At 42.0% G+C, this 26,327-nt stretch overlaps 1 pseudogene; it reads right to left on the bottom strand.

Annotated features, from left to right (window-relative positions):
* Positions 1-395: 395 nt before the first annotated feature.
* On the bottom strand, positions 396-25,959 carry LOC142840120 (replication factor C subunit 3-like; annotated as a pseudogene).
* Positions 25,960-26,327: the final 368 nt, after the last annotated feature.

Genomic DNA, 26,327 nt, shown 5'->3' with positions numbered 1-26,327 from the left:
CAACACTGAGGGCAAGATCATTGAGGCTTTGCAAGTCTTTTATAGTTCAGCGGCTGGAGAAATGGCTTAGTGGCCAAAAGCCACTTGTTCTTCCAGAGGACCACGTTCAATACTCAGTACCCATACATCTGTAATTCCAATTCCCAGGGGCTCCAGCACTCTCTTCTGGCAGCAACTATGAACATGGTACACAAGCAAACATACTCAAGCAGGCAAAACACCCTTACATATAAAAATAATGAATAAAAATGATTAATAGCTCAGAGAGTATTCATTTAAAAACAAAAAAAAACCCACAATAACAATTTAGTAAAGAGAGTTTATTGTACCCACAGTCCCAGAGCAAATCTGTATAAACACAACTTCTGAGGCACTTGGAGGAGCCGCTGGCTGCATCAGAAAACCATGCCTTCCAGCCAGTCCTCCATGAACATCTTATAAAGGGCCATAAACTTGGCCACAAACGCCTCCAAGTGATAAATGGCTTTGCTGCCCAGCTGCAGTCGATGCTCATAATAGGCTGCCATCTGCGCCACCTCCCCTTTCAGCTGCCCCTCACAGTTGTGTAAGAGCTCTGAGAGCAGGCCCTACAGGAGGAAGGGAGACTTAAAAAGCAGTCTGGGGGGAAAATAGCCAAACATGCTTATGCCTCTCCCTCATAAAGGTAAAGCTTTAATGTCGTTTTTATGTCTGTATGTAGGCATGTATACTTACATGTATGTATATATGTGTATATATATGTATATATCTGTAACTTTTTTGTACGAATCAGCAGTTTTCAACAAAGCCAAAAACACCATGTATACAATAAAACCTGGCACTTAATCAAGGCTTTCAAAATTCCAAACACAGAAAGTCCCTTGCAACAGTCTGAATTAAAGGATCGATTTTTGTTTTGGTTTGCTTTGTTTGCTTTATTGATGATGTGGAAGAAAGATGCAGAAGAAAATGTATCCTGATATAACCGACATTTTACAGACTGAGCAAACTGTACCTATGTATTTAGGAATACACATGTGCACACACAGAAATATGTGTGTGTGTATTTGTAAATAATTAATGAAAAAGTAGCCATGAATTTTCAAGGGAATGGATTGGAGTGAGGAAAGAGAAAAGGGGTAATTATATTATAATCTCAAAAACTAAAATAAGTGGTTAAAAAAGTAAATTGTATCTTAGATTTTGATCTTTTTCCAGGCTAGAGATATGCAGTATAACATTCTCTTGCGACCATGGCACCATGTAGGGAATCACACCAGTCACATGATCCTGATGGCGACAGACCATATCTGCAGCACATTATCACTGACCTGTGCTGTCTGATGGGTAAGTAAGATGCACTAGATGCTCTTCTGTTCTTTCAGACAAGGTCTCACTATGGCCCAGGCTGATGTGCTCAAGAGATCCTTCTACCGCATCCAAGTGGCCACCAGATCTGGCTACGTCATTTGCATGACATGTTCAACTTATTATGGGTTTATCAGAAAAAAAAAGAAAAAAAAGAAAAAACCCTCATAAGTTGAGAGCAACTGTGTGCATTTGCACAAGGGTACAAAGACCTAAGAACCAAGAGAGTTACTGCCGTATTCATTACATTAATAACAATTCAAAGTTGCACCAATAAAGGCCATCTTCCAAAAACTTACAGGGTCATTTAGCCTATGCTGTTGAATGAGACTCAGTACAGTGAACAGATTACACACTACTAAGCACACACACACGCACACACATACACACACATGCACACAGCACTTGTTACTAGGTGATAGGAACAAGTTTATTCAAAGCATTAATAACACCTATATAGCAAGGACGACCTTGTATTCTGTATCATGTGAGTTTGTTCACATTACTGTGCAATTTCAATAGAATCAAACTGCAAATTCCCTAATACCTGAAATCAGTAAATTTAGCTAAGCGACCAGCACAGTGATCCTACAAAGTCTAGACTGGACCTACATCCTCGGCCTCATTTCTCCACGTACACCACGTCTTCCCTGGAACACCGGCTTCCCATCCACTTATACAGTTCCATCCTTAGTGCTGAGTGTCAGCTGGAAAAAACCTTTCCCTGAGCAGCCGACCATGGCTGTGCATAACTCGGCTCTTTATTATTATTATTTCACCTTCCTTTCTTTAAAGACTCAAAGCATTAGGAAATATTCTTCACTTGTCTCCCGTGTCACTCCCATGAACACAGCATCACAACTGAGGTCTTCCCTGCCGTCTTCACCCATGGTGAAGGGCCAAAATGATTCCTGGAAGCCGTCCTCTGATCTCTACAGAGACACACTTATGGCTGTGTGGGCTTATGAGCAAGTACATGCGCGTAAACACAAACATGGACACACATACACGCACACACCCCCAAATAAGCAGAATAATAAAAATTAAGAAGAAAACAAAGAAATTAAGAACTTGAAATGTTGAACTAGAGCTCGTTCACACCAGAAACTAAATACACTCACTCTACTAATGAATCAAGTACTCTTTATGCAGCTTAGGATTTTATGCTTAAAGTATCTACAGAGAGGCTGTGAAAAGACTGGCCTGTCTCCAGTGAACCACACAAGAGATGAGGTAATGTCAGCATGAAGTATGAACCTAGTCTATAAACTACAGCAGGGACACAAAGCTGACCTTCACCGAAGGGACAGGCAGAGCTCCCGGATAACCACAACCAGGATAAGCCAATACGAGTGCAAACCCGAGTCCCTAACTCAGGCTCCCCTCATGGCATTTTCAGGAGGGTGGGACGGAAATGCACATACTGCATGTCAGAACAAGAATAAATAACGATATTCCCTAAACTCAGAAAACAACTGTCTTTGTCTTTCTATAATGCCTTACCAAGAAAAAAACAACTGTCCAGGGTTCTGAATAAGCTACTGCGGATGCTCCACTGCAGGTGAATCCAGACAGGGATTTAGAAGTTCTCTCTTAAAAGCACAGGTTCAAACTCCTCTCTGTGTCACACACAGAGTTCAGCACAGCAGCAGCACAAGGTCTCACTAACCACCTGCACTAACTGACAGAAGAATCTCCTGAACCCTAACTCGTCAGATAGCTACCTAGAAACACACACTCCTCTCACCACTGTGTTCATCTAAACCACCCAGGCTCTCATGGCTGCACTCAAGTCTATTCTGCACCTGAAAAATGATCTACTCCCCCTAGGGCTCAAGGTGGCTTGCTTCTCAGCTGTGACGGGCAAGGATGAGGCTGCGCTTCAGTGAGGCTGAGGAAATGCCACACTGCAACAGCAGGGGACCTCAAAACTGTCATGTTTATTCAGAGCTATGGAGCCTGTCTTAGCTAAGCTGCCATAAAAGAAACAACTAGTGGCTGAGACATTTCAGTCCTGTCCACTACTGAATAAGAAACCCACAGACGTGAAAGGAAACAACTTTGGAGTGTGGCACAACGATGCTTTCTAAGTACTTCGTATTTCTCACCACAGATCCTGTCCTTGGGCATGAGCAGTGTCTTGTAGTTCTGGACCCACAACGTACAATCTCTTTGATCTCTGCACCAAAGCACAAGTGCCCTTGGCAGGACAACAAACAGTATCTCCAAGAGAGAAACATTTGGCTAAGTTAGCTCTCAAGCTGGAAGCTCAGGGTCTTTCTAGCACATTCCGCATCAATGACAAAGCAATTACAATAATGACAATTGTTCTTTCAGCCTGAACACACTAGGCTCTTTATGCTGTGCAATAAAACTAAGCTACTTTCTGTGGGGGAAAAAGAGATGAATAAAGTTCAATTTTACACGCTAACATATTGAAGAAAAGCATGAACTATACGCACTAACTACTTAGGTTCACTATATTTTAGGTCTTACATGCAATTTTTTCCCCTTTCAAATGAGGCTCTGTTGCCAGGAGGCCGCTAGTTAGTTCCCTGCCACGTAGCCCCGAAATAATCACACAGTAGCTGCCCTCTTTTGGTACGTGGCATTGGGAGCTGGGTCCCAGTCCTCGGGGCGCCCGGGCGGGCTGCACTTCCTTTGTTTCTGTGGCCTGCCTGCACCAAGGAGGGTAGGCGCTTTGTTTGCGAGCTGCCCAACCAGCACGGAGGCCTGATCTCTCGGACCGTGGAGAACCAGCGTTGGGGTGAGTTTCTGGTCTGCGGCGCCAGCCAGGGACGGGGATCTCGGGGGTCCCTTGGCCTCCTGTCTTTCTTGGGCTCTCTGCAGGACCTCTATTCCCTGGTTACTGCCTCTTTCTTCCTGGCACACCCAGCTTCCATCCAGAGACCCCCCCCACTTCGTCCCCCGCCCCCGCCCTCTTTTGCGCCCAGGCGGGCTGCAGTTCCTTTGTTTCTGTGGCCTGCCTGCACCCAGCAGGGTAGGCGCTTTGTCTGCGAGCTGCCCAACCAGCATGGAGGCCTGATCTCCCGGCCCCAGGAGAACCAGCATTGGGGAGAATCAGCATTGGGACGAGCCAGGGTTGGGCATGGAGACCTGATCCCTTGGTGCCAGGAGAGCCAACATTGGGGAGGCCGCGTTGGGTAGGCAAGGAGACCTGATCTGGTAAAAGAAGATCCATAAGGGAGTATTTGGAAGAAGAGATGGGCAGACGCCAAGGCAAGAATTCGCCCAACAAACTGAAAAGCAACATGAAGCCACCAGAAACCAGCGACCTCACAACGGAAGGACATGAACACCTTAATCAAGAAGGAGAAAAGATTGACTTCGTGAAAGTGATTGACGCCCTTAAACAGCATGTAAAAAACGCCCTTATAGAAATGGATGAGAAATATAACAGAAAGTTTGAAGAATTGAATAAATCAGTGAATGATACCCTAGAAAACCAAGGAAAAACAATCAAACAGATAATGGAAACAGTTCAAGACTTGAAAACTGAAATAGAGGCAAAGAAGAAAACACAAACAGAGGGCCGGCTGGACATGGAAAATCTAGGTAAACGAATAGAGACTACAGAAACAAGCATAACCAGCAGAATACAAGAGATAGAAGAAAGACTCTCAGATTCTGAAGATACCATAGAGAAAATAAACACACTGATCAAAGAAAACAGCAAGTCCAACAAACTCTCATCACAAAACATTCAGGAAATATGGGACACAATAAAAAGACCAAACCTAAGAATAATAGGAGTAGAAGAAGGAGAAGAAGTGCAGCTCAATGGTCCAGAAAATATATTTAATAAAATTAAAGAAGAAAACTTTCCCAACCTAAAGAAAGATATTCCTATGAAGGTGCAAGAAGCATACAGAACACCAAATAGGCTGGATCAAAAAAAAAAACATCCCCTCGCCATATAATTATCAAAACACAAAGCATTCAGAATAAGGAAAAAAAATTAAGAGCGGCAAAGGAAAAAGGCCAAATTACTTACAAAGGTAAACCTATCAGACTTACACCAGACTTTTCCATGGAAACCATGAAAGCCAGAAGGTCCTGGATAGATGTACTGCAGAAACTGAGAGACCATGGATGCAAGCCCAGATTACTATACCCAGCCAAGCTTTCGTTCACTATAAATGGAGAAAATAAAATTTTCCAGGATAAAAACAAATTCAAACAATATGCAGCCACAAATCCAGCCTTACAGAAAGTAATAGAAGGAAAATCACTAACCAAGGAGTCCAATAATGACCACAATAACTCAGGCATCTAGAGACCCTTCATCAACACAAACCAAAGAAGGGATACATACAAACTCTACAACTAAAAAAAAATGACCGGAGTTAACAACCACTGGTCATTAATATCACTTAATGTCAATGGTCTCAACTCACCTATAAAAAGGCACAGGCTAAGAGATTGGATACGAAAACAGGATCCAACATTCTGCTGTTTACAAGAAACACACCTCAACCACAAAGACAGGCACCTACTCAGAGTAAAGGGTTGGGAAAAGGCCTATCAAGCAAATGGACCTAAGAAACAAGCAGGTGTGGCCATACTAATCTCTAACAAAGTTGACTTCAAACTTAAATCAATCAGAAGAGATGGAGAGGGGCATTTTATATTCATAACAGGAACAGTTCATCAGGATGAAGTCTCAATCCTGAACATCTATGCCCCTAATATAAAAGCACCCACGTACATAAAAGAAACATTGCTAAAATTCAAGGCAGCCATCAAACCGCACACACTAATAGTAGGAGACTTCAACACTACTCTCTCGCCAATGGACAGGTCAATCAGACAGAAACCTAGCAGAGAAATAAGACAATTAATGGAGGTAATGAAACAAATGGACTTAACAGACATCTATAGAACATTCCACCCAAATAGGAAAGAATACACCTTCTTCTCTGCAGCTCATGGAACCTTCTCGAAAATTGACCACATACTCGGTTGCAAAGCTAACTTACACAGTTACAAAAAAATATTAGTAACCACCTGCGACTTATCAGATAACCATGGATTAAAGTTAGAATTCAACAACAATGCTACCCCCAGAAAGCCTACAAACTCATGGAAACTGAACAGTCAACTACTGAACCATACCTGGATTAAGGAAGAAATAAAGAAAGAAATTAAAGTCTTCCTTGAATTCAATGAAAATAAAGAAACAACATACTCAAACTTATGGGACACTATGAAAGCAGTGCTAAGAGGAAAGTTCATCGCACTAAGTGCCCACTTAAAGAAAACAGAGAAAGCACATATTGAAGACTTAACAGCCCACCTGAAAGCTCTAGAAAAAAAAGAAGCAGACTCACCTAGGAGGAGTAGAAGATTGGAAATAATCAAACTGAGGGCTGAAATCAACAAAATAGAAACACAGAAAACAATACAAAGAATCAATGAAACAAAAAGCTGGTTCCTGGAGAAAATCAACAAGATTGACAAACCCCTATCCAAACTAATCAAACGGCAGAGAGAGAACACGCAAATTAATAAGATCAGGAATGAAAAGGGGGACATAACCACAAACACAGAGGAAATTCAGAGAGTCATTAGATCTTACTACAAAAGCCTGTATGCCACTAAACTGGAAAATCTAAAAGAAATGGACACTTTTTTAGATAAATACCATTTACCAAAATTAAACCAGGACCAGGTGAACAATCTAAACAGACCTGTAAGTCGCGAAGAATTAGAAGCTGTTATCAAAAACCTCCCTACCAAAAAAAGCCCAGGGCCAGATGGGTTCAATGCGGAATTCTACCAGGACTTCCAAGAAGACCTAATTCCTATACTCCTCAATGTATTCCACAATATAGAAACAGAAGGGTCATTACCAAATTCCTTTTATGAAGCTACAGTTACTCTGATACGAAGACGTAATTCCTATTCTCCTCAATGTATTCCACAATATAGAAACAGAAGGGTCATTACCAAATTCCTTTTATGAAGCTACAGTTACTCTGATACCAAAACCACACAAAGACTCAACCAGGAAAGAGAATTACAGGCCGATCTCACTCATGAATATCGATGCAAAAATCCTCAACAAAATACTGGCAAACCGAATCCAAGAACACATCCGAAAAATTATACATTATGATCAAGTAGGCTTCATTCCTGAGATGCAGGGCTGGGTCAACATACGAAAATCTATCAATGTAATCCAGCATATAAATAAACTGAAAGAAAAAAACCATATGATCATTTCATTAGATGCTGAAAAAGCATTCGACAAAATTCAACATCCATTTATGTTAAAAGTCTTGGAGAGATTAGGGATACAAGGGTCATACCTAAATATAATAAAAGCTATATACAGCAAACCGACAGCTAACATCAAATTAAACGGAGAGAAACTCAAAGCCATCCCGCTTAACTCAGGAACACGACAAGGCTGTCCACTTTCGCCATACCTCTTCAATATAGTGCTGGAAGTTCTAGCAATAGCAATAAGACAACATAATGGGATCAAGGGAATTCGAATTGGAAAGGAAGAAGTTAAACTTTCGTTATTCGCAGATGATATGATAGTGTACATAAGCGACCCCCAAAACTCCACCAAAGAACTTTTACAGCTGATAAACAGCTTTAGTAATGTGGCAGGATACAAGATCAACTCCAAAAAATCAGTCGCCCTCTTATACACAAAGGATATGGAAGCAGAGAGGGAAATCAGAGAAGCTTCACCTTTCATGATAGTCACAAACAGCATAAAATATCTTGGGGTAAATCTAACCAAGGAAGTGAAAGATCTATTTGACAAGAACTTTAAGGCATTGAAGAAAGAAATTGAGGAGGATACCAAAAAATGGATGGACATCCCTTGCTCTTGGATTGGGAGGATCAACGTAGTAAAAATGGCAATTCTACCAAAGGCAATTTATAGATTCAATACAATCCCCATTAAGGTCCCATCAAAATTCTTCACAGATCTTGAGATGACAATACTCAACTTTATATGGAAAAACAAAAACCCCAGGATAGCCAAAACAATCTTATATAATAAAGGGACTTCTGGAGGCATTACCATCCCTGACTTCAACTCTATTACAGAGCCACAGTAATGAAAACAGGGTGGTACTGGCATAAAAACAGAGAAGTCAACCAATGGAATCGTATAGAAGACCCGGATTTTACCCCACAAACCTATGAACACCTCATTTTCGATAAAGGAGCTAAAAGTATACAATGGAAGAAAGAAAGCATCTTCAACAAATGGTGCTGGCACAACTGGATGTCAACCTGTAGAAGAATGAAAATAGACCCATATCTATCACCGTGCACAAAACTCAAGTCCAAATGGATTAAAGACCTCATTATCAGCCCGAAAACACTGAACCTGATAGAAGAGAAAGTGGGAAATACCCTACAACAGATGGGCACAGGTGATCGCTTCTTAGGTATAACCCCAGAAGCACAGGCATTAAGGGCAACATTGAATAAATGGGACCTACTAAAACTGAGAAGCTTCTGTAAAGCAAAGGACACTGTCACTAAGACACAAAGGGAACCTACTGACTGGGAGAAGATCTTCACCAACCCCGCAACAGACAAAGGTTTGATCTCCAAAATATATAGAGAACTCAAGAAACTAGACTTTAAAATGCTAATTAACCCAATTAAAAAATGGGGCACTGAACTGAACAGAGAATTCTCAACAGAAGAACTTCAAATGGCCAAAAGATTCTTAAGGTCGTGCTCAATTTCCTTAGCAATCAGGGAAATGCCAATCAAAACAACTTTGACATACCATGTTACACCTGTCAGAATGGCTAAAGTCAAAAACAACAAGGATAGCCTTTGCTGGAGAGGCTGTGGAGGAAGGGGTACCCTCATCCATTGCTGGTGGGAATGCAATCTTGTGCAACCACTGTGGAAGTCAGTGTTTCGGTTTCTCAGGAAATTCGGGATCAACCTACCCCTGGACCCAGCAATACCACTCTTGGGAATTTACTCAAGAGATGCTCTATCACATGTCAAAAGCATTTGTTCAACTATGTTCATAGCAGTATTATTTGTAATACCCAGAACCTGGAAACAACCTAGATGCCCTTCAATGGAAGAATGGATGAAGAAAGTATGGAATATATATACACTAGAGTACTACGCTGCGGTAAAAAACAATGACTTCTCGAATTTTGCATGCAAATGGATGGAAATAGAAAACACTATCCTGAGTGAGGTATCCCAGACCCAAAAAGAAGAACATGGGATGTACTCACTCATAATTGGTTTCTAGCCATAAATAGGGGTCACAGAATCTACAATTGGTGAACCTAAAGAAGCTAAGTAAGAAGGTGAACACAAGGAAAAACATATCGTTATCCTCTTGGATAAGGGAAGTAGACAAAATTGCCGGGGAGAAAAGTGGGATTTTGGGGGTGGGGTGGGAAGGGGGTAAGGGGAGATGGGGAGAGAAAAGGTAGAAGGGAAGGAGGAGGGACTTGGGGCAATAGGAGGATCGGGATAAAGGAAGGTTGGATAGGGGAGCACGGAACCACAATCCTTAGTTAAGGGACCCACTTTAGGGTGGGCAGGAGAATTGACCCTAGAGGGGCTCCCAGGTGCCCAAGCTGAGGTCCCCAGTTAGTTCCTTGGGCAGCTGAGGATAGGGAACCTGAAATGACCCCATCCTAGCGCAATACTGACGAATTTCTTGCATATCATCTTAGAACTTTCATCTGGCGAGGGATGGAGATAGAGACAGAGACCCACACTGGAGCACTGGACTGAGCTCCCAAGGTCCCAATGAGGAGCAGAAGGAGGGAGAACATGAGCAAAGAAGTCGGGACCACGAGGGGTGCACCCACCCACTGAGACAGTGGAGCTGATCTACTGGGAGCTCACCAAGGCCAGCTGGACTATTACCAAAAAAAGCATGGGATAAAACTGAACTCTCTGATCATGACGAACAATGAGGGCTGATGAGACGCCAAGGACAATGGCACGCAGTTTTGATCCTACGCAATCTGCTGGCTTGGTGGGAGCCTAGCCAGTTTGGATCTTCACCTTCCTAGATATGGACGGAGGGGGGAGGACCTAGGACTTACCACAGGGCAGGGAACCCTGACTGCTCTTTGGACTGGAGAGAGAGGGGGAGAGGAGTGGGGGGAAGGGGAGAGGGGTGGGAGGAGGGGGAGAAGAGTGGGAGGAGGGGGAGAAGAGTGGGAGGAGGGGGAGGGAAAGGGGAGGCTGGGAGGAGGTGGAAATTTGTTTTTTTTTCTTTATTCTTCTTTTATCAATAAAAAAATGTTAAAAAAAATAATCACACAGTAGATGCATTAATCAAATCACTACTTGGCCCATTAGCTCTAGCTTCTGACTAGCTAACTCTCACATATTAATTTAACCCATTTCTACTAATCTGTGTATCGTCTCGAGGCTGTGACTCACTGGGAAAAGTTCCACCTGGCTCCAGAGGCTACCTGGATTCTCTCCAATCTGCCCCTTTCTCCCAGCATTCCATTTAGTTCTCCCCACCTACTTCTCCTCTGCCCTTCTTTCTCCCATCATTCCATTTAGTTCTCCCCACCTACTTCTCCTCTGCCCTTCTTTCTCCCAGCATTCCATTTAGTTCTCCCCACCTAGTTCTCCTCTGCCCTTCTTTCTTCCAGCATTCCATTTAGTTCTCCCCACCTACTTCTCCTCTGCCCTTCTTTCTCCCAGCATTCCATTTAGTTCTCCCCACCTACTTCTCCTCTGCCCTTCTTTCTCCCAGCATTCCATTTTGTTTTCCCCACCTACTTCTCCTCTGCCCTTCTTTCTCCCAGCATTCCATTTAGTTTTCCCCACCTAGTTCTCCTCTGCCCTTCTTTCTCCCAGCATTCCATTTAGTTTTCCCACCTAGTTCTCCTCTGCCCTATCAGGCCGGCCAATTTCTTAATTCATTAACCAATAAAAGCAACATATAGACAGAAGGACCTCCCACACTAAAGCTCGGGAATTATTGTAAATGTCGTGTGCCTCCCTCATGCTGTTACCTCTGTGGAGTCTGCTGACTGACGGTAGCATTTGCAGTCTCCCTCAGACACACCTCCCAGTCTGTCTCGGGGATTTCTTGGTCTTCAGTAAAAGGGTATCTATGACACAAGAGAAAATACATTAACGACACATCGTCATGTTCGAGATGCTCCCTGTGTGACGGCCCCACTCACTGCTGCACTCTGCAAGCTTCACACATCAGTAAGGCTTTCCTGAGGTTCCTGCAGGACTTCTCTGCCAGCCTGTGAGCCAGCTTCGAAGGAAGAGCCAGACCCTCCTTCTTGCAGACACTGGATAACACACTGCAAATCTGGAAGACAAATCAACAAGGAGGAAAGCACATGAGCCAATGTCTAACATCTGTCTGCATCGCTGTGGAGCCTTTCACAGTGCTGCTGCCTCCTACAGGACGCCAAGTGCTGCTGCTGTACACAGTCTTCACTGTCTATTATGAGTGAGCGCTGTCTACTGGGAAACTAGTACATGTTATTGACAGCTATTAAGACGAAAGGGAAAACAGTGCACTGACTCCCACAAAGGAACCAGGGATTCTCACGTTCTCTATGTCCCCTATGCTCCCATTTCCCCTATGACAAACTAAATCAGCTTAAGGTAGAAGACATTAAATACTTCATCAGTCCTTAGGCACTGAATTCATAACACTCATTTGTTAAAAGATAGATGCAAGAGAACATATTTTATATTTGTATTAACCAGTAAATACATCACTCTGTACACCTACTAATGGCTGACCTTTCAGTCTGTCTGATGCGCTTCATCTTGTTTTAGAAAACAAAACTTGAGCTAAGATATTTCTGGAAAGTTTAACATGACTTACGTCATCAATGCTGGGAGCAGGCACACGAATTGCCAGGCACCTACTGCAGATCGGAGGCATCACCTTAGATGTGGAATTGCAACACAAGATCAGCCTGCAGGTGGACATGTACTTCTCCATGGTTCTGTGCAAGGCATGCTGAGCATCCTTTCAGAGTTTGTCCACCTCTGTCAATAAAACCACTGGGTCAAAAAGAAACAAACCGGCTTCAACTGGAGGGCACTCAAGCATTAAGTCACCATCTGCCTCTACCGTGTCCTCATTAATAGGTGTGACATCCTAAATAGATGGCTGATATTCTACTTTCACCTCTGCAAAGGGCAGAATCATATTTTTTAAAATGTTATAATCAAACAAGACTAAGAAACCCTGGTCAAAATGAAGTTAAATTAGGACTTCTCACTTCATCTCAGCTTTTATCATAACAAAGTTGCAAGACAAGGATGTGCTGATCTATGCTATAAACTCAAAGAATTTGTTAATACTTTGGAAATCTCTGATGCAAGAGTCATAGCCAATGGGTACAGTCAACAGGAGAATCTGGGAAGACATACAGGAAAATTGTATCTGGCTGCACTCGAGGACCAGTCAGCCTTATAGGTTCAGGAACTGTGAGTAGGCAGGGGGTGAAAAGTCAAACTCCATTCCCATTTCCATAAAAAGAACAAAGACAAAGACACATCATGCCTGAGTGGGAGTCAAAAGAGGAATCCACAACACTTGTCCAAGCTGTGAGAATGTGAAACCACAGACTGCCCACAGGACACACAGGATCACAGCCAGTGTGAATGCAGAAGCCATAAGCAGGAGCAGGCCCCACAGGGCCCAATCTGTGGCTGAGAACATGGGACCCTGACACAGTGGGAATGGAGCAAGTAGGTGGTTCTGGAACAAAGGCACTTCCTGCTAAGAGGATGCTCCATGCAGAGCCCAGCAGTGGGAGCCCAGTGAGCAGAACAGGAGAGACAAGGACAAGAATGTAGAGTGGTAGGAAATATGGGTCCCGACTTTCTGAAGAAAAAACACAGAAACACCTAAGCCCCAAACATAGAAAAACCCTCTCTGGCCTCCTGCCTTCAAACACTACAAAAAAACCTATTATTTTTTATGTTTTGTTAAAGATGGTCAATAGAAAATAATCACATTGAATTCATAGTTCTAAGAAAATAATTACTTTTCACGTAACCATAAATGTAATCGACAAGCATGCTAATCAAACTTTGGAGCATGAAGACCTGAGTTCAGCTCCAGAAACCATGTAAAAAGATGCTCATAAAACTCAGAGCTGGAGAAACAGAGGCAGATGCATCCCTGGAACTCAGCAAAACAAAAAATATACCAAGGAAGGATGGTGGCCCACACTCAGTATCTGATACTTATTCCAGACAGGATTGACTTTTTAGACAGCTTTGTTTATGCTCACCAACACTGAAAGAGTCAGGATAGCTCAACAGAACTCATGCAAGGAACTGCAAACTGTGAGCTCTGCAGAGCGATCAGACTTCAGTGACAGCACAGGCTATGGGTCAAGCAACCAGCTTTACTTTAATCTGCTCTGTGGACTAAGCTTCCAAGCGTACAGCAATATTTCAAAAAATAACTCTAAGCTGGAGGACAAGGATTGTAAACTATTCTTTTTGTTTTTGCTAAAAATGTAATTCCTACTACTTTTCTAAAAATATTTAGTAGCAGTTTACCTAGGATTAACTTCAAGGTGGTAGTTTGTGGCAATGGTGCTGATTTGAATTTTTTTTTAGATGGAGTCTGTGAATGAAACAAGAATCTGCTCAACATTTTCTTACTGGCTATCTTCTTTTTCTCATGTATAACCAATCACCACTAACTACCTGAACAGTCTTCCATGTGAACACAGAAATAAAGGAAAAATATATTCACGTTCCACGGCAAATAATAACATAGAAAGAGGAAATCTCATGCACACCTGTTTTACTCCTCCCACTTAAAAATGTGTCTCTGCAATCCCTTTTAGACAACTGGTGTGAGATGACGGCCATGTATCAACTTAAAGTATGCATGTTCTGCAGCAAAATACTTTTGTGGATTTTCTCTTTGATGACACTGTGAATGTCAGTTTCATCTGATGAACTGATCTATGCATACCACACACACACACACACACACACACACACACACACACACACACACACTCTATTTCTTAAGTCATAGGCAGCCAGTGTTGGGGAGGGGTGCATATCTGATCAGTACTAAAAATCCTTGCCAGGGAGACCTGAGACAGCTAACTTCATAAGCACAGGACTGAGTCAGCAACCTGGGCTAGAGTATGGAACTGGGATGGCGAACTCTACAGGAGCAGGACGGAGCCAGCAACCTAGGCCAGAGCAGACCTGAGACAGTGAACTCCACAGGAGCAGGTACAGCAGAGCAACCAGAGCAAATGCTGAGGGAGTGTGCCAGAGCCAGAGACCTCTACGGGTTCAGGAAATGAGTCTGGGACCTACGAGGAGATAGGCAGGAATCAGTGACCTCTGCAGGACTGGGAGTAAGTCTGTATCTTCGATGGAGTAAACCTGAACCAGAACACCTGCAGGTCCAGGGGTGAATATGGGACCTCCCAGAAACTGGTCCTGAGCCAGGAACTCTGAGGGTCGGGGTATGAATCTGGGACCTCCAATGTAGTGGGCAGGAACCAGAGACCTCTGCAGGTTCGGGCACTAGTGAATTAAAAGATCATCTGAAAACTTTAGAAGAAAAAGAAGCAAACTGACCTAAGAGAACTAGATGGCAAGAAATAATCAAATTAAGAGCAAAAATCAACAAAATAAAAACAAAGAAAAAAATACAACAATCAATAAAACAAAGAGTTGAGCTTACACACGACCCCCCCCCCCCAAGTCTGGGTTTTTTGCAAGGGCCTTTGCTCAGGAACAGTTTTCTGCTCCTACACTAAGGCTACCCACCCAGAGCAGTGAGCAGGCCTCAAGAATTCCTGGAAAGGGAGCACGCGCACCTCCAGCTTGTGCACCAGGGTCTCCTGAGCTCTTCTGGATACCACCCTGCCTGCTCAGTTCATCCTTTTGTCCCCGGATCATTGGGCTACCAGGCGGCCCTGTTTAGGTGTTGAGGAGTCCCATCTGGACGGGTAAGTGTGTGCTATCCAGGGGCGGATTGTTCCAGAAGAGAGCACAACACCCCTCCTTCAGCTCCTTCTGCAGGGCTGTCTTTCTTACACACACACCCCTCCCCAAATCTGGGTTTTCTGCAAGATTCTTTGCTCAGGAACAGTTTTATGCTCCTAGACTAAGGCTACCCACCCAGAGCGGTGAGAGCCTACCTACGGGGCAGGGCTCAAGAACCCCTGGAAAGGGAGCACGTGCACCTTCAGCTTGTGCGGCAGGGTGTCCTGTGCTCTTCTGGATACCGCCCTGCCTGCCCCGTTCTGTTCTTCCTTTTGTCCCCGGATCATTGGACTACCAGGCATCCTTGTTTTGGTGCTGAGGAGTTCCATCTGGACGGGAACTGTTCCTGCTTCTACACTGAAGACATACACCCAGAGAGTCAGTCACAGCAAAGACTGGACCAAGACACCAGGCCTCTCCTGGCTTCATTTGAAGGAAGATATGGGAAGGCTCCAAACAAGAATTCCTCCAACAACCTGAAAGGCAACATGACATCACCAGAATCCAGGGATCCCGAAATAAGAATTGTATACCCTACTCCAGAAGAATTAGAAGAAATCGACTCAAAAGTGAACTATATGAAAATAATAGAAGACCTTAAACAGGAGGTGAAAAACTGCCATAAACAATTAGAGATTACAAACAAAAAGGTAGAGGAAATGAATAAATCACTCAAAGATACCCAAGAAAACCAAGAGAAACAAGAAAAAGCAATCAAACAGGTAAGGGAAGCGGTTCAGACTTGAAGATTGAAATGGAAGTAATGAAGAAAACACAAACCGAGGGAAGGATGGAGATGGAAAATCTGGGTAAATGAGCAGGAACTACAGAGACAAGTACTACCAACATATTACAAGAGATAGAAGAAAGAATGTCAGACACTGAAGATACCATAGAGAAAATAAACACACTGATCAAAGAAAACAGCAAAACCAACAAATTCATATCACAAAACATTCAGGAAATCTGGGAAACAATAAAAAGACCAAACCTAAGAATAATTGGGATAGAAGAAGAAGTACAGCTCAATGGTCCAGAAAACATATTTAATAAAATTATAGAAGAAAACTTTCCCAACCTAAAGAAAGATATTCCTTTGAAGGTTCAAGAAGCATACAGAAAACCGTATAATAATCACAACACAAAACATACAGAATAAAGAAAGAATATTAAGAACTGCAAAGGAAAATGGTCAAGTTACATATAAAGGTAAACCTATCAGACTTACACCTGACTTCTCTATGGAAACCATGAAAGCCAGAAGGTCCTGGATAGATGTACTGCAGAAACTAAGAGAACATGGATGCAAGCTCAGACTACTATACCCAGCCAAGCTTTCGTTCACTATAAATGGAGAAAATAACATTTTCCAGGATAAAAAAAATTTAAACAATACGTAGCCACAAATCCAGCCTTACAGAAAGTAATAGAAGGAAAATCACAAACCAAGGAGTCCAACAGTGACCACAATAACACAAACATCTAGAGACCCTTCACCAACACGAATCAAAGAAGGGAAACTCACAAACTCTATGACTAAAAATGTGACCGGAGTTAAGAACCACTGGTCATTAATATCACTTAATGTCAATGGACTCAACTCACCTATAAAAAGGCACAGGCAAAGAGATTGGATAAGAAAACAGGATCCAACATTCTGCTGTTTACAAGAAACACACCTCAACCACAAAGACAGGCACCTACTCAGAGTAAAGGGCTAGGAAAAGGCTTATCAAGCAAATGGACCCAAGAAACAAGCAGGTGTGGCCATACTAATTTCTAACAAAGTTGACTTCAAACTTAAATCAATCAGAAAAGATGGAGAGGGGCATTTTATACTCATAACAGGAACAATTCATCAGGATGAAGTCTCAATCCTGAATATCTATGCCCCTATTATAAAAGCACCCACGTAAGTAAAAAAAACATTACTAAAACTCAAGGCTGCCATCAAACCACACACACTAATAATAGGAGACTTCAACACTCCTCTCTCACCAATGGACAGGTCAATCAGACAGAAACCTAACAGGGAAATAAGAGAATTAATGGAGGTAATGAATCAAATGGACTTAACAGACATCTATAGAACATTCCACCCAAATAGGAAAGAATATACCTTCTTCTCTGCAGCTCATGGAACCTTCTCGAAAATTGACCACATACTCGGTAACAAAGCAAACTTCCAGGTACAAAAAAAATATTTGTAACCTCCTGCGTCTTATCAGATCACCATGGATGAAAGTTAGAATTCAACAACAATGCTACCCCCAGAAAGCCTACAAACTCATGGAAACTGAACAGTCAACTACTGAACCACACCTGGATCAAGGCAGAAATAAAGAAATTAAAGTCTTCCCTGAATTCAATGAAAATAAAGAAACAACATACTCAAACTTATGGGACACTATGAAAGCAGTCCTAAGAGGAAACTTCATAGCACTAAGTGCCAACCTAAAGAAAACAGAGAAAGCACACATTGGAGACTTAACAGCCCACCTGAAAGCTCTAGAAAAAAAAGAAGCAGACTCACCTAGGAGGAGTAGAAGACTGAAATAATCAAACTGAGGGCGGAAATCAACAAAATAGAAACACAGAAAACAATCCAAAGAATCAATGAAACAAAAAGCTGGTTCCTGGAGAAAATCAACAAGATTGACAAACCCCTATCCAAACTAATCAAACAGCAGGGAGAGAATATGCAAATTAATAAGATCAGAAATGAAAAGGGGGACATAACCACAGACGCAGTGGAAATTCAAAGAATCATCAGATCTTACTACAAAAGCCTGTATGCCACAAAACTGGAAAATGTCAAAGAAATGGACACGTTTTTATATAAATACCATATACCAAAGTTAAACCAGGAACAGGCGAACAATCTAAATAGAACTGTTAGTCGCGAAGAATTAGAAGCTGTTATCAAAAACCTCCCTACCAATAAAAGCCCAGGACCAGATGGTTTCAATGCGGAATTCTACCAGAACTTCCTAGAAGTCCTAATCCCTATACTCCTTAACGTACTTCACAATATAGAAACAGAAGAGTCATTGCCGAATTCCTTTTATGAAGCCACAGTCACTCTGATACCAAAATCGCACAAAGACTCAACCAAGAAAGAGAATTACAGGCCAATCTCACTCATGAACATCAACGCAAAATTCCTCAACAAAATACTGGCAAAACGTATCCAAGAACACATTAGAAAAATTATCCATTATGATCAAGTAGGCTTCATTCCAGAGATGCAGGGCTGGTTCAACATACGAAAATCTATCAATGTAATCCATCATATAAATAAACTGAAAGAAAAAACCATATGATCATTTCATTAGATGCTGAAAAAGCTTTTGACAAAATTCAACATCCCTTTATGATAAAAGTCTTGGAGAGATTAGGGATACAAGGGTCATACCTAAATACAATAAAAGCTATTTACAGCAAACCGACAGCTAACATCAACCTAAACGGAGAGAAATGCAAAGCCATCCCACTAAAATCAGGAACATGGCAAGGCTGTCCACTCTCTGCATACCTCTAAAATATAGTGCTTGAAGTTCTAGCAATAGCAATAAGACAACATAAGGTGATTCGAATTGGGAAGGAAGAGGTTAAACTTTCATTATTTGCAGATGATATGATAGTGTACATAAGCGACCACAAAAAACTCCACCAAAGAATTCCTACAGCTGACAAAACCTTTAGTAATGTGGTAGGATACAAGATCAACTCCAAAAAATCAGTCGCCCTCCTATACACAAAAGATATGGAAGCAGAGAAGGAAATCAGACAAGCATCACCTTTCACGAAAGCCACAAACAGCATAAAATATCTTGGGGTAACTCTAACCAAGGAAGTGAAAGATCTATTTAACAAGAACTTTAAGGCATTGAAGAAAGAAATTGAAGAGGATACCAGAAAATGGAAGGCTCTCCCTTGCTCTTGGATTGGGAGGATCAACATAGTAAAAATGGCAATTCTACCAAAGGCAATTTATAGATTCAATGCAATGCCCATTAAGGTCCCATCAAAATTCTTCACAGATCTTGAGATGACAATACTCAACTTTATATGGAAAAAAAAAACCCCAGGATAGCCAAAACAATCTTATATAATAAAGGTACTTCTGGAGGCATTACTATCCCTGACTTCAACTCTATTACAGAGCCACAGTAATGAAAACAGTGTGGTATTGGCATAAAAACAGAGAAGACGACCAATGGAATCGTACAGAAGATCTGGATTTTAACACAAAACCCTATGAACACCTCATTTTCAATAAAGGAGCTATAAGTATACAATGGAAGGAAGAAAGCATCTTCAACAAATGGTGGGGGCACAACTGGATGTCAACCTGTAAAACAATGAAAACAGACCCATATCTATCACCATGCACAAAACTCAAGTCCAAATGGATCAAAGACCTCAATATCAATCTGAACACACTGAACCTGATAGAAGAGAAAGTGGGAAGTACCCTACAACATATGAGCACAGGCGATCGCTTCCTAGGTATAACCCCAGCAGCACAGACATTAAAGGCAACATTGAATAAATGGGACCTACTAAAACTGAGAAGCAAAGGACACTTTCACTAAGACACAAAGGCAACCTACTGACTGGGAGAAGATCTTCACCAACCCCGCAACAGACAAAGGTCTGATCTCCAAAATATATAGAGAACTCCAGAAACTAGACTTTAAAATGCTAATTAACCCAATTAAAAAATGGGGCACTGATCTGAACAGAGAATTCTCAATAGAAGAAGTTCAAATGGCCAAAAGAGACTTAAGGTCATGCTCAACCTCCTTAGCGATCAGGGAAATGCAAATCAAAACAATTTTTGAGATATCATCTTACACCTGTCAGATTGTCTAAAACCAAAACCACCAATGATAGCCTTTGCTGGAGAGGTTGTTGAGGAAGGGGTATCCTTATCCATTGCTGGTGGGAATGCAAACTTGTGCAACCACCTTGGAAAGCAGTTTGGCGGTTTCTCAGGAAATTTGGGATACAACCTTCCCCTGGACCCAGCAATGCCACTCTTGGGAATATACCCAAGAGATGCCCGATCATATGACAAGGGCATTTGTTCAACTATGTTCATAGCAGTATTATTTGTAATAGCCAGAACCTAGAAACAACCTAGATGTCCTTCAATGGAAGAATGGATGAAAAAAGTGTGGAATATCTACACATTAGAGTACTACGCTGTGGTAAAAAACAATGACTTCTCGAATTTTGCATGCAAATGGATGGAAATAGAAAATACTATCCTGAGTGAGGTAACCCAGATCCAAAAAGATGAACATGGGATGTACTCACTCATAATTGGGTTCTAGCCATAAATAAAGGTCAGTGAGTCTATAATTTGATATCCTAAAGAAGCTAAATAAGAAGGTGAACCCAAAGAAAAACATATAGCTATCCTCCTGGTTATAGGAAGTAGACAAGATTGCCGGGGAAAAAATTGAGATCTTAGGGGTGGGGTGGGAGGAGGGTAAGGGGAGAAGGGGAGAGAAAAGTGAGAAGGGGAAGATGGGGGAACTTGTGGAAACGGGATGATTGCGATAAAGGAAGGTTGGATAATGGAGCAGGGAAGCACAAATCTTAATTAAGGGAGCCATCTTAGGGTTGGCAAGAGACTTGGACCTAGAGGGGCTCCCAGGTGCCCAAGGTGAGGTCCCCAGTTAGTTCCTGGGGCAGCTGAGGATAGGGAACCTGAAATGACCCTATCCTATAGCCATACTGATGAATATCTTGCATATCACCATAGAACCTTCATCTGGCGATGGATGGAGATAGAGACAGAGACCCACCTTGGAGCACAGGACTGAGCTCCCAATATCCCAATGAGGAGCAGAAGGAGGGAGAACACGAGCAAAGAAGTCAGGACTACAAGGGGCACACCCACCCACGGAGACAGTGGGGCTGATCTATTGGGAGCTCACCAAGGCCAGCTGGACTGTGACTGAAAAAGCATGGGATAAAACCGGACTCTCTGAACGTGACGAACAATGAGGGTGGATGCGAAGCCAAGGACAATGGCACAAGGCTTTGTGGGAGCCTAGCCATTTTGGATGTTCACCTTCCTAGACATGTATGCAGGGGGGCGGACCTTGGACTTTCCACAGGGCAGGAAACCCTGACTGCTCTTCAGACTGGAGAGGGAGGGGGAGAGGAGTGGGGGGAGGGGGAGGGGGAGAGGAGTGGGAAGTGGGGGGGAGGAATGGGAGGCTGGGAGGAGGTGGAAATTTTTTTTTCAATAAGAAAAAGTAAAAAAAAAAGAGTTGGTTCTTCGAGATAAATAAACAAAACAGACAAACCTTTACCCAAACTAACCACAAGCCAGAGAGAAAATATCCAAATTATCAAAATCAGAAATGAAAGGAGGGACATAACAACAGACATGGAGGAAATCCAGAGAATCATTAGGTCATATTTAAAAAACCTGTATTCCACAAAATTAGAAAACTTAAGGAAATGGACAACTTACTGGATAAATAATCACTTACCAAAATTAAACCAAGACCAGATAAGCAAATTAAACAGACCTATAACTGCTAAAGAAATTTAAAAACGGTCATCAAAAGTCTCCTAACCAAAAAAGGTCCAGGACCAGATGGTTTCAGCTCAGAATTCTACAAGATTTTCAAAGAAATATTACCAATATGCCACAAATAACTCCACACCATAGAAACAGAAGGAACATTGCAAAGTTCTTTTTATGAGGCTACAATTACCCTGATATGTCTTTCTGATTACAGAAAGACAATACTAAGAAAGAGAATTACAGACCAAACTCACTCATGAACATTGATGCAAAAATACTCAATAAAATACTGGCAAATCGAATCCAAGAACACATCAGAACCATCATCCACCATATTCAAATCAGCTTCATCCCAGATATGCAGGGATGGTTCAACATACAAAAATCTGTCAACGGAATTCACTACATAAACAAACTGAAAAATAAAAAACACATGGTCATCTCATTTGATGCTGAAATAGCTTTCAAAAAAAATACAAAGGACATACCTAAACATAAAAGGCAATATACAGCAAGCAAACAGCCATCATCAAACTAAATGGAGAGAAACTCCCAACAATCCCACTGAAATCAGGGAAAAGACAAGGTTTTCCAGTCTCTCCATATCTATCCAACATAGTTCTTGAGGTTCTAGCTAGAGTAATAAGACCCAAAAAAAAGGAGATCAAGGTGATACAAACTGGAAAAGAATTCAAACTCTCACTATTTGCTGATAATATGATAGCTTACATAAGTGACCCCAAAAATTCTACCAATGAACTTCTACAACTCATAAACATTTCAGTAATGTAGCAGGATACAAGATTAACTCAAAAAAATCAATAGCCCTCCTTTATACAGATAAATGGGTCGAGAAAGAAATCAGAGAATCAAACATCACCATTCACAATAGCCACATATAGTATAAAATATCTCGGGATAACTCTAAGGAAGACTTGTTAGATAAAAACTTTAAATTTTTGAATAAAGAACTTGAAGAAGACACCATAAAGTGGAAATATCTTCCCTGTTCTTGGGTAGGTAGAATTAACATAGTAAAAATAGTAATCTTACCAAAAGCAATCTACAGATTCAATACAATGCCCATCAAAATCCCAGCAAAATTGTTCACAGACCTCGAAAGAACAGTACTCAACTTCATACGGAAAAGCAAAAAACCCAGGAGACTCAAAATAATCCTGTACAATAAAAGAACTTCTGGAGGCATCACAATCCCTGACTTCAAACTCTACTACAAAGCTACAGTAGTAAAAACAGCCTGGTGTTGCCATAAAAATAGACAGGCAGACCAACAAACCCGAATCGAAGTCATGGACATTAATTCACACACCTACAAAAACATGATTTTTGACTAAGAAGCAAAATATATCAAATGGAAAAAAGAAAGCATACTTAAGAAATGGCGCTGGCAAAACTGGATATCAACTTATATAAGAATGAAAATAGACCCATATCTATCATCACAAAACCTGCACAAAACTCAAGTCCAAATGTATCAAAGATCTCAACTGGGTAGTACACTTGAATGCATTGGCACAGGAGACCACTTCTTAAATATAACCCCAGGAGCACAAACACTGAGAGAAACAATTAATAAATGGGACCTCCTAAAACTGAAAAGCTTCTGTAAAGCAAAGCACATGGTCAACAAGACAAAACGACAGCCTACAGAATGGGAAAAAATCTTCACTAACCCCACATCAGATAGAGGTCTAAGCTCCAAAATAAATAAAAACCACAAGAAATGGGTCATCAAAAGAACAAATAATCTAATAAAAAAAATGGAGTATAGACCTAAATTGAGAACTCTCAACAGAAGAATCTAAAAGGGCTGAAGGATACTTAAGGAAATGGTCAACATCCTTAGTCATCAGAGAAATGCAAATCAAAACAACTCTGAGATTCCATCTTATACCTGTAAGAATGACCAAGATCAAAAACACTGATGACAACTTATGCTGGAGAGGTTGTGAAGAAAAGGGAACACTCCTGCATTGCTGGTGGGAATGCAAGCTGGTACAGCCCCTTTGGATATCAGTGTGGCGATTTCTCAGAAAATTAGGAAACAACCTTTCTCAAGACCCAGTAATACCGCTTTTGGGAATATATCCAAAAAATGCTTAATCATGCCACAAGGACATATGCTCAACTATGTTCATAGCAGCATTGTTTGTCATAGCCAGAACCTGGGAATAACCTAAATGCCCCTTGACTGAAGAATGGATGAGGAAAATGTGGTACATTGACACAATGGAGTACTACCAGCAGAAAAACATAATGACATCTTGAAATTTGCAGGCAAATGGATCGATCTAGAAAATACCATATTGACTGAGGTAACACTGACCCAGAAAGACAAATATATGTACACACTCATAAATGACTTTTAGATATACAGCAAGGAAACCCAGACTACAATTCACAATCCTAGAGAATCTAGACAACAATGTGGACCCTAAGAGAGACACAGATGAATCTAATCTACATAGGAAGTAGAAAAAGACAGGATCTCCTGAATAAATTGGAAGCATGGGGACCATAGGAGAGGGATGAAGGGGAAGGAAGAAGCTTGGAGAGGAGCAGAGAAAACTGTATAGCTCGATAAAATAAAAAAGTATTTAAAAAAAAGAAAAAAAAATCCCTGCCAGAAACATCTGCCGAGCCCTGACAAGAGATGCTTACTGTGATAGGTTGAGCTCAAATCTCAATTTTTTCACCACGACACCATAAAGTTCTTGTAGGATACACATAATTCTTGTCTTTTTTCCAGCACCTGATGGCCCATATACTAGGAGGTGAGGAAAGTCACCACACTGCACCTAGTGAAGAAAGAACAAGGCATTTTACTTCGTCGAACCCAGGTGCTCCAGGTTAAACTACTTCTAAAGTACTACGGTATTTTGTTTACTACCCGACTCCAATAGAAAATTCATCAAACTCTCATGTTTGCTTTCTCTGGGCACTAATTTAATCTAACTTGCACGAGCAACGCAGAACATGCAAGGCAAACACTAAATGCTTAAAGGCAGGGACTCCCTCAGCAAGCTCTCTGAAGGGCACTTTCAAAAATGAGGGCTGATGGGAATGTGGAACTGATCTCTGTAACTGAGACAGATGTTTGTCTTGCCTGGGTTCCCAAAATGATTTTCTTGCTAAGAAGGGGGTACACTGATTCCCTTGCAAGTTCATGTGGAGGATACAGGAAGACTGCACAGAAGGGATGCTATGGGAAAGAGTGTGTTATCAAACAGCAATAAGAGAATGACATCAAACTAAAGGGCACTATGGGCATGGGGGCTTGATGCGATGAGAAGATGTAGACTTTAAAAGTAAATTCATTAAGGCGTAGGAATACTATACTAACCCCTGTCCTAAGAATATAAACAAGTAGCCACAGGAATCAATAAAATGTGCCCATACTATGGCTAGGAAACTTAACGTTGAAGCTACTGTAAAAACCGCTGTGCATACACATGAAGTATAATGCTCGATTTTTATATTATTGCACGCATTATAAGAACAACAAAAAAGACAACTAAAACATATCTTCCACTTCCCTCCCAATTCTTCCAAAAACTCTCATATGGAGGATAGAGGCACTAGGTAAAATAAGTCCTCGTTTTCAGAAAGGACTTAGTTGTGATTCCGAAGAGGCTAGTAACTACGAACAGGGTGCAGGGCACTGTCCCCTCCATCAGCCCGCCATCTAGCTACCTGCAGCAGGAGAGCCTATGGGCCCCAGCCCTTCCTACAACCGGGGTTTGCAGCCTCCGCCAGGTCCGCACCCCAAGCTCCGGGGACCCCGGGCAGCAGAAGCAGCACTCTGAGGAACTTGTCACTTTGGGTCCCCACTAGCCCTGCAGCGCCCGCCTTCTCACTCCCTTATCCTCGGGCTTTTCAGGAAGCGGCGGAACGTGCCGGCCTCCGCCATCCCGGTCTGCTCACCAGGTTGCTCAGCTGCGCCGCCTGTTCCTCATGATAGTCCAGCTGGGCGAGGGAGCACGGCCGGTATTTGTCCACCCAGAGGCTCATGGCAGCTGGAGTCCCACCAGTGCGCCAGCCTGCTAGACGAGAGTCCCGCGAGCTCCAAACAGCGTGCCACTTCCAGCAGTGGACGATTTCCGGATTAGAGACTATGGTACCCGAATGGAGCCTGAAATAGTAACCGGCAAAGCGCTCAGCAGCCTCTCCACCCCAGTTCCTAAGCTCAGGTCCAGCAAGGGAAATTCATGGTGCAATCCTCGTCCTTTTATTCTCACCCTCTGTTACTTTTTAGAAAACATTCGATGGAATTAAAGACACATCAATGACAGTCTGAGCATCCAATCTTAGTGCTTAGGAAGTTTCCTCCATTTCATTCATTCATTCATTAATAAATTCATTCAAATTTATGCAACAGAAATTTATCTTT

Source organism: Microtus pennsylvanicus, chromosome 1 (genome assembly GCF_037038515.1).
Source record: "Microtus pennsylvanicus isolate mMicPen1 chromosome 1, mMicPen1.hap1, whole genome shotgun sequence".
NCBI classification, from domain to species: domain Eukaryota; kingdom Metazoa; phylum Chordata; class Mammalia; order Rodentia; family Cricetidae; genus Microtus; species Microtus pennsylvanicus.
This window is presented reverse-complemented; position numbering and strand designations above follow the sequence as displayed.